Source organism: Salmo trutta, chromosome 24, assembly GCF_901001165.1.
Source record: "Salmo trutta chromosome 24, fSalTru1.1, whole genome shotgun sequence".
NCBI lineage: Eukaryota > Metazoa > Chordata > Actinopteri > Salmoniformes > Salmonidae > Salmo > Salmo trutta.
In genome coordinates, this window is record NC_042980.1 from 24,558,532 (window position 1) to 24,567,422 (window position 8,891).

The 8,891-nt window shown below is 41.9% G+C and overlaps 1 pseudogene; it reads left to right on the forward strand.

The window, feature by feature from the left end:
* The first annotated feature begins 4,869 nt into the window (after positions 1-4,869).
* On the forward strand, positions 4,870-6,856 carry LOC115160515 (BRCA1-associated RING domain protein 1-like; annotated as a pseudogene).
* Positions 6,857-8,891: the final 2,035 nt, after the last annotated feature.

Below are 8,891 nucleotides of genomic sequence, written 5' to 3' on the forward strand. Positions count from 1 at the left end.
GGTCACGGCACCAGTGTAACAGATGTAAATCGTACTCTCCTTGCGTTGTGTTTTGTCCAAATAAATCACATCAGCCAGTGGTCCCAGTTGAGCATCATTTATTTCTGTTGCTGTTGTTAAATAGGAAACAGCACGTTGGTTGTGCAGGGCTTAACGGTATTGATGGCTGTCGATGGCAAAATCTGTAGCATGAAGCCAACTGTGTTAGCAGTGGGCTTATGTGACCATTACGTCAGTGTATGCTAGCTAACACACTTATTTACAGCAATCATATGCCAAAGCACATCCCAGAAAGCCCCTCAATCCCTAACAGGTACCATATACCCACACATGTATAAATCAGTAATGTACAGCAAACGTGTACACATTGTAAAATAGAAAACAGTATTCAGAACGTGACCTACCCCTTGCATCACATTTTCATACTGGGAAGACCTGACGTTCGCGATCTCCCCCTATCTGCAAGCGGGGCCAATCACAACACGTTTTGTCAGAGTTGAACCAACCAATAAGAATGCTTGAACATTAAATACACCTTTCTTTAGAGGCAAGTGGAAACATAACCAACCCTGTTACATTAAGAAGGTGTGAACGATGCTGAATTGATGTAGACAAAGAATAGCTCTCCAATAGGTGTACCAAAACATTCAACGGCTATTTTCTTAAGTTTCAAAGCAGAATTACTTTCCAATTGTTCTTCAACTGTGGTGTATGATATGCAATTTTCTAGCTCATAGTCTCTACTTTTATTCAATTTATAAAAACAATTTCAAATTTTGCTACATAAAACCGAGCCGGTCGGTCATGTTTTGTTGTAAACCAGACAGAGGACGATAAGCAGGCACTGCATTTGCAGGCACTGCATAGTCATAATTGGTTAAAATCACATGATGCACACCAATAATGTCTTTGGAAACGCTTATCTTGCTCAATATTTTTTTACACAAAACATAGAAATGCTCAATTTTCACATATGTTGATGTTGGAGTGGTGCTGGAGATGATGAATATGAAAAAAATATGAAAAATGTAGATATGTAAGTGTACAGGCAAACCTCCACAAGAAAAAATTGTGGATTGAAAAAGGGAGAGTTGTAAATTGTCAGAGGACCCGACGTCAAAATGGGTAGAAATCAAAGACTAAAACTCTCCTCTTGTGCTTGATTTCTGCTTGATTACAATTTCCATGCAGTTGTTTTAGCAGTCTATTCCTAACAGCAACAATAAAATACACCAGATATTCACAGGCAGCCTAGTCTACCTCAAAGGGGAATAAAGTGAACGACTGTCATCAAGGTGTCTGGCACCTTGGTGTTATTTGACTGTGTGTCTGTCTGTGCGTGTGCCTGTGCTAAGTGTGGACATACCTGCGTATGCGTGTCTTGTCAAGATTGAGCACATTTTGTTTTTCCCAACACCTTTGCCGCACCCCACCCCTCTCTGTCCCCTTTTCCATGTAACCCAGTCACCCCTCTCCCCATTCCACAACTTTGTCTGACCTTCTGCTCTCTGTGCCCTGTCTATAGTGTACACCTTCAGTGCCCAGGATCCTGCCAGTCAAGCCAGGCAGCCTAAAGTCCTCTGTCTGAGCCTGGGCTTTAGAGCCCCCCCTGCCCTCCCTCTCCTCCTCCATCTCCGTGAATCTAATTAGCTGATATGCTAATGGCCCCTCTGCTAGTGGTGGTGGCAAGGCTAACTAGCTGGCCCAATAGTCTGTAGTGGAGCAGAGCCGGGATTAACCCCGGTATCTCTTCCCCCCGCTGAGGCCTCGCAGGGTCCCTCCAAATGAAAGCTGTAATTAAGGGGCACGAGTAAATGTAATTATGCCTGATGACTGCTATAGAGCGAGTGTGTGTGTGTGTGTGTGTGTGTGTGTGTGTGTGTGTGTGTGTGTGTGTGTGTGTGTGTGTGTCAGACACTGTGTGTATCCGTGAGTGTGTGTAGTGTGTGTGACTATCTGTGTGTGTTCATATGGGAACTGTCCTCATGAGGAAAGACATTGTAGCTGCCTCCGCTGCGGTTGGGCAGTGATCAAGATAACACTGTTGTGTGTTGATGGGGAGTTTGCACGCATTGTAATATGTTAATGTCTCCATATCATCATGCCAGGCACAACAGCATCATGAGTTGTTAAAATTGATGTTGCTATGAATCTAAGAGATGGTGGAGGTGTTCAGAAGTGCATGGTTACCTGGCTCGTCATTAAGCTTTAGGGCTTGTTATTTGCATGAGTAATTAAAGCAACCCTCCATCCCCCTAATGCTTCTTATTTTAGTGGAGGAAGAGTTGTGTCTGAAATGGTGCTCTATTTCCTATATAGTGCACTTCTTTTGACCAGGGCCCATGGGGCTCTGGTAGTGTACTATATAGGGGATGGAGTGCCATTTCGGATGCTGCCAATGTCCATAAATTACTCCAACCAACAGAAAAGTTTAAAGCAGCCCTCTCTCCCCTTAAAGTTATTTTTATTTTAGCCCTGACTGTGCTTTCTCAGTGCTGAGCAACACAACAAAACTATGTCCGCTTCCCAAGTAGCAGTCTTTTTACCAAAACCCTATGGGCATTGGTCAGTAATAGTGGACTATGTAGGGAATGGGGTGCAATTTGCGATGCATTCTATAGCTTTTTCAATATCTCCCTGTATGCAACTTCTGCTCAGTCTCGTTTTGGAAAAACATAATCCCCCCTCCAGACTTGTTATGTTTAATTGTGACATTACAGTAAGAATTGAAAGAGATTAGTGAAGTAAAGCGGAATAAGGCAGATGTGGGATCAAACCCCTGCCACTAGGGGCCATATGTAGCCTAGTCACTGGTTTGAAAGCACTACCACCAGACCAGGTCCTAGTACTAAATTAGTTTATGTGGGAAAAACACTGCTTTTATACAATATTAATTTCATACACTTGGGACCTGTAGAGTGGAAAGCTGGAAACGATGCTCCAGGTTTTAAAAAGTGCCTCCTTGCTCTTATGTGGAAAACCCACTACTGTCAGTTCGTCTCTTTCAGTTGGGACTTGAAGAGTGGAGAGAGATACTACACTAACGCTTGCTTTATTTTAATCTGTGTTGCGTCATTAGCCAACGGCCATAAGTGTGTTGCGCGCATTCTACTTTTAGTCATCACACAGTTCTTTAATTTCTCAAATGGTTTCTTCAGACACAGTTGAAGTCGGAAGTTTACATACACTTAGGTTGGAGTTATTCAACCACTCCATAATTTTCTTTTTAACAAACTATAGTTTTGGCAAGTCGGTTAGGACATCTCCTTTGTGCATGACACGTAATTTTTCCAACAATTGTTTACAGACAGATTATTTCACTTATAATTCACTGTATCACAATTCCAGTGGGTCAGAAGTTTACATACACTAAGTTGGCTGTGCCTTTAAACAGCTTGAAAAATTCCAGAAAATTATGCACTAGCTTTAGAAGCTTCTGATAGGCTAATTGACATCATTTGAGTCAATTGGAGGTGTACCTGTGGATGTATTTCAAGGCCTACCTTCAAACTCAGTGCCTCTTTGCTTGACATCATGGGAAAATCAAAAGAAATCAGCGAAAACCTCAGAAAAAAATTGTAGACCTCCACAAGTCTGGTTCATCCTTGGGAGCAATTTCCAAACACCTGAAGGTACCATGTTCATCTGTACAAACAATAGTACGCAAGTATAAACCCCATGGGACCACGCAGACGTAATATCGCTCAGGAAGGAGACGTGTTCTGTCTCCTAGAGATGAACGTAATTTGGTGCGAAAATTTCAAATCAATCCCAGAACAACAGCAAAGGACCTTGTGAAGATGCTGGAGGAAACAGGTACAAAAGTATCTATATCCACAGTAAAACAAGTCCAATATCAACATAACCTGAAAGGCTGCTCAGCAATGAAGAATCCACTGCTCCAAAACCGGCATTAAAAAAAGCCAGACTACGGTTTGCAACTGAACGTGGGGACAAATATCGTACTTTTTGGAGAAATGTCCTCTGGTCTGATGAAACAAAAATAGAACTGTTTGGCCATACTGACCATTGTTATGTTTGGAGGAAGAAAATGGAGGAAAAAGGGGGAGGCTTGCAAGCCGAAGAACACCATCCCAACCGTGAAGCATGGGGGTGGCAGCATCATGTTGTGGGGTTGCTTTGCTGCAGGAGGGACTGGTGCACTTCACAAAATAGATCGGCATCATGAAGACGGAAAATTATGTGGATATATTGAAGCAACATCTCAAGACATCAGTCAGGAAGTTAAAGCTTGGTCGCAAATGGGTCTTCCAAATGGACAATGACCCCAAGCATACTTCCAAAGTTGTGGCAAAATGGCTTAAGGACAACATTCAAGGTATTGGAAGTGTCCATCACAAAGCCCTGACCTCAATCCTATAGAAAATGTGTGGGCAGAACTGAAAAAGCGTTTGCGAGCAAGGAGGCCTACAAACCTGACTCAGTTACACCAGCTCTGTTAGGAGGAATTGGCCAAAATGCACCCAACTTATTGTGGGAAGCTTGTAGAAGGCTACCTGGTACGTTTGACCCAAGTTAAACAATTTAAAGGCAATGCTACCAAATACTAATTGAGTGTATGTAAACTTCTGACCAACTGGGGATGTGATGAAAGAAATAAAAGCTGAAATAAATAATTCTCTACTATTATTCTGACATTCCACTTTCTTAAAATAAAGTGGTGATCCTAACTGACGTAAGACAGGGAATCTTTACTAGGATTAAATGTCAGGAATTGTGAAAAACTGAATTTAAATGTATTTGGCTAAGGTGAGTTTAAGTTCTCTGCACTCCTCTAAGCTATTGCTGTCCCCTGTCTCTCTCTCTCCTCTCAAAGGGGTAGAGGTGTGCCTTTAGACAGATGGCTGGATGGCCGAGAGTAACCATGAAGCAGAAGGACCTCAACGCAGCTGCATTAACAGACACAGACTGGTAGGTAACACACACAAATGTGCACATACCCACACCCTTGCAAGCAAGGAACAAAACAAAATGGAGGCAATGAACCTGCTAAATCTAAAACTCTGGAGAGTACCCATTTCCAGCAGAAAACAATTGAGTGGATTGGTGCACTCCGTAGAGGCACCTGAATACACAGCCACTAAACTGACGAGATGGTAAAAAAGCTGCAGTGATGGCTTTGGCTTGAAAAGCATTGTCATTACAATTCTGCCCCAATATAGTAGAATTTAATGTAATAGAGTAGAATTGAATTGAATATTGTAGAATTTAATATAATAGAGTAGAATTGAATATAGTAGAATTGAATATAATAGAGTAGAATTAAATTGAATATAGTAGAATTTAAGTGAAGGATAAATGCCGACATTCTGTACATTACCTTGGAAATAATGGATGACGCAGAGGAGTCCTTTTTTCCAAGATAATGTACAGAACGTCGGCGTTTATGCCGCTTATACCACAGTTGCCAAAGAAACAATATGAAGCACACATTTACCGCTAGATAGTTTGTTAGCAAACCTGCCAATATGACAACAGGGTTCAAAAATATCAGTCGCTGAAAACAGCTGGACTAACTAAAAACATGTGGGAGGATTTGACAGCTCTAGCGGCGGAGGGGACCAGAGAAATTCATGTTCATCACTCACCATGACAGATGCTCCAAGAATTTTTTTTTCCGTTAAAACAAATTAATGCTAGCTAGCTAAGTGTTTTTCCCTCGTTGTACCTGCGTTTACAATGTATCCAATTTCAGTTTGTGTGGTTGTTGGTTTAGCTTTAGTACGGTTTGCATGTGTAGGCGCATATTGCATCATGATTGCATGGTTATATCTTTTCCAACTGTCCCGATATCTGGTTTTAATGTCCACTCTAGAATGCTGTTCTAGCCAATCAGAAGTGAGTATTCAACAATTCTGTGGTATATTAGAGTAGAATGGAATAGAATAAAAGCTGCCCCATTGTTGTGGTTATGTAAGAATTGAAAGGTTCTGGCTGTGATTTTTGCAGTGATTCAGCCTCATTTAAACTCATTACAGAACAAGAAGAAATTCTCTCTGTTGTCCAGACACTTTGTTCAGACACTAGGCTATTCTTAGTGGGACTGATTTAATCCCGAGGCACTAGAATGGTTAGTATCATTTAGGATCCAGGAAGGAGATACAGATCTCTGTTCTCTTTATTCTCCCTCTGTATGCGCAGGGCTTTGATGAATTTCTAAGGGCTTGCCTACCGTAATTTACAAGATTGATGAAACAAATGAAACCGCCTCACTTCTCCTTGTAAGAAGAATATTTTGTTTCATTTTCCTTCGTCCACAGAAATGCGTTTTTGTTTTAATAACCCATGTTTTATTTGACTTTTGACGTTAAAGCCTTCTCTCGTTTCTCCCCCATCTTCCTATTCTACTCTACTGAATTTGATTTTACTACACTATTCTATTTGACTGTTCTCTACTCTGCTCTTTTTGACTATTTCATTCTATTCTACTATACTCCACTCTCCTCTTCTCTACCCCAGCTGCCCCCACTGTTCGATGGTTGTTTCTTCTACCTCATGGGCTCCTTCAGGAAAGCCCCCCCCGGGACGAGCTCCTCCAGGTGGTGAGAGAGGCAGGGGGCCAGATCCTGGCCCGACAGCCTAAACCAGACAGTGATGTGACCCAGACCCTGTCTACTGCAGCCTACCACGCCCTGATGGGCTTGGACTAGGCCCTGTGTACCCAGTACATCATCTATGATCCCCAGAGCAGGAAAGGTGTGGTCAGCTCCGTCTACATGGGTTGTAAAATGTATATCGGCCTTCCAGCTATTGTCAGTGCCTGAGCCATAGACACACCAGGTAAGCACCAAACTGAGAAAAATGTACTGAAATGGGGAGGAACTTAAATTGTCCAATAAGAAATGAGAATTTGCTAACGTTTTTGTTTTACATTTTTAAACTTGTTCTATTTTGTGGCCTAATGAACATTACACTGGACTGGTTCTGTTTGCTTGCAACCTGACATCAGGGTCTAGTCAGAATAAACAGACAGCTGTGATTCTATGTCAACTGTAACCTAGAAGTAAGGGGATTCACTGACTGGTTGGGAAATCTCTGGTGCCGTCATGCCACCATGCTTGTGGCCTCAAATATAGCCACCCACCACCACAAGCCATGACTTGTTGTTTGGAAAGTTTTGGTCTGTAGCTCAAAGATAAGTTAATTAAGTTTTTCTTTGTGTTGATGTTTTTATACCTCCCTGCTTGATGATGATCAAAGATTATAAACATTTCAGCACTTTTCAGTGTTTTGAATGAAGGAGTAGAAAATCTGTCAATTTTCTTCTCCTGGAGATCTTTTCATAACGTCAGTACTTTTGAGAAGACCTTTTTCTTTGAATGTATTTTAGATTGAATTGTGTTTGTGACTGTCCGTATTCTGTTTTCTATGACTTGCAATTTTCTTTAAAAATAAATAATCAAACTGTCTTTGAAGCAGACATTTTCAATACTAAAGTCACCTCTTCCCCCTGGGCTGTTCAGAATGAATGGTATGCTTCAAAATAAACACCATTGTTGCAGTAACAAAATTACATAGTTGCAAGGGAATGCATTATTTGTTCCGACTGTAATTCATCTTAATTATATATATCCAATACAAACTCTCCTATCCCTGGTAGGAATGGGCTCATTCACGTCTAATTGGGAGTGTCAGCCCTTTAAAACTAAGAGGTGGGTGGGTGGGGGATGGGGGGGTGTGTCTCAAAAAATCGATTCTAAAGCAAGACGAAGAGTAGAGCAGAAAACAGGAGAGCAATTAATCGTCTAGTCACCAAGTTGGCACTTCCTGTGGAAACTGAAAACAAACAAGTTTTATTTTCCTTTTGTCTCTGGCAGCAAGAAGACGAGAGAAAAAAACACCAACCAGCATTACACACCAGACAGAGCACAGTCAACTGCTTTACAGACCTGGGTTTAAATAGTATTTGAAAGCATTTACTTAATCTGTGTTTGATGGAGCTTGCCTGGCATAATGGAAGCAATAAAACAGTGACGAAACGGCAAACCCAGCTTATCTGGCACTCCAGGCAGGCTAAAGCTTTAGATGCAAAAGTTGTTGAAAGATTTCAAATAGTATTTGTACCCAGGTGTGCTGCTGCAGCTTTCTGTCTCTGAGCCCCGAGGTCCTGGGTGTGTGCCAAATGGCACCCTATTCTCTACATAGTGCACTACTTTTGACCAGGGCCCATTCACATAGGGATCTGGTCTAAAAGTAGTGGACTATATAGGGAATATGGTTCCATTTGGGACATAGCCATCCTCTCTTGGCTATCTCCCAGGATGCCCCTCTCCTTCTCAATAGGATTAGTCAGGGATAGGCCTAATTGCTATTGATTGCTGTGTGCCGCATTAAATTGCTTCCCCCTTCCTGTGCATGCGGGAGGTGGAAGGGGGAAATTAGTGGTGCGGACAGACAGAACTTCAGCTCAGCCTGGTACTGAATAGGAAAGTGACATAGAACCAGAGAGTTTAAGCAGATATAAAGTGTGTATCCAAAATGGCAACCCTATTTCCTACATAGTGCACTACTTTTGACTAGAACCCTATTGTCCCTGGTCAAAAGTAGGGGAAAGGGCACTATACTGTTTAGGGAAGAGGGTGCCATTTGGGACAGAGACAGAGGAAAACCCTTACTCACTTCCTTTGGTAGACCTCAGAAATGTGATTTCTCTGAAATTATGTCCTCTATCCATACATCAATAAAATTGACCTACACCCAAACCAGTATCCTCCTTTTCCTGGTTTAGGCTATGAGCCAGGCACTATCCTCCTAAGAGTTATTTTCTGACCTCTGCATGGTTTGTTTGACTGGTGTTAGTAGGTTGTGGAGAGCTAGCGAGCTACATCCTGTTCTCTTGCTCCCAAATACATGGGGATGTGAAAGAGCAT